Below are 899 nucleotides of genomic sequence, written 5' to 3'. Positions count from 1 at the left end.
GTGGTGGCCCACACCTGTAATCCCAGCACTGTAATCCCAGGCTGAGTCAGGAGGATCATTGGGAGTTTGAGGCCAGCCTGAGCTACAAAATGAGCTCAAAGCCAGCCTGAACTGCATAGCGAGACCCTGTCTCAAAAAGAAAAAAAAAGAAAAAAAAACCTAACTTGATTCATCCATTATAGTGTTCCAGACTCAGTACTCAGTATAGATGAATGAATAAAACAGATGTGATCCTCATGGAGCTTTCAGTACAGTGATGGGGACAAAATTGGAAAACTAGGTCACTGACAATTATATAGTTACAGTTTATGATAAGAATTAGGTGAAAGAATACAGTAATTTAAATGAAATATGATATATGAAATATCTAGGGTAGCACCTAGACCTTCAAAAGTATGCAATAAATGTACCTATAACTTTTCTTTTTTACAGTACTGGGGGTTGAACCCACAGCCCTTGTACTGAGCTATATCCCCAGCGCTTTTATTTTTACTTTGAGACAAGGTCTTGCTAAGTTGCTAAATTGCCCAGGTGGGGCTGAGCATGAGATCCTCCTGCCTCAGCCTCCCAGGGTGCTGAGATTACAAGTGTGCACCACCACACCTGACCCCACAGCCATTAATTATTCCAATAATTATAACACTTTATCCAATTCATTCAGCTGTTTAGAAACAAAACAAAACCCCACCACCTTCAGTGTAAATTTCCTGCCCCCTAGTGGGGATTTGAATCACAGCCACACAAATAACATTAAGGTCTAGCGTTTTGTTTCAGCAGCAATGAGCTATGTAATGAGCTCTGGTAGGTTGGGGTGCTTGGCATGGACACTCACAGGCTCTGTAAGATACATACCTGACAGTGGGTCCCTATCTTAAAGCTTAGAGGACCTCCCTATGCAC

At 42.0% G+C, this 899-nt stretch overlaps 1 pseudogene; it reads right to left on the bottom strand.

The window, feature by feature from the left end:
• Positions 1-899, bottom strand: part of LOC102003347 — a 2,902-nt pseudogene that overhangs the window by 1,652 nt on the left and 351 nt on the right.

The sequence above is a fragment of the Chinchilla lanigera genome, unplaced genomic scaffold, assembly GCF_000276665.1.
Source record: "Chinchilla lanigera isolate Chin_1 unplaced genomic scaffold, ChiLan1.0 scaffold00018, whole genome shotgun sequence".
Lineage (NCBI taxonomy): Eukaryota > Metazoa > Chordata > Mammalia > Rodentia > Chinchillidae > Chinchilla > Chinchilla lanigera.
Note: the sequence above shows the minus strand (reverse complement) of the source record. Positions and strands in the feature narration are given on the sequence as shown.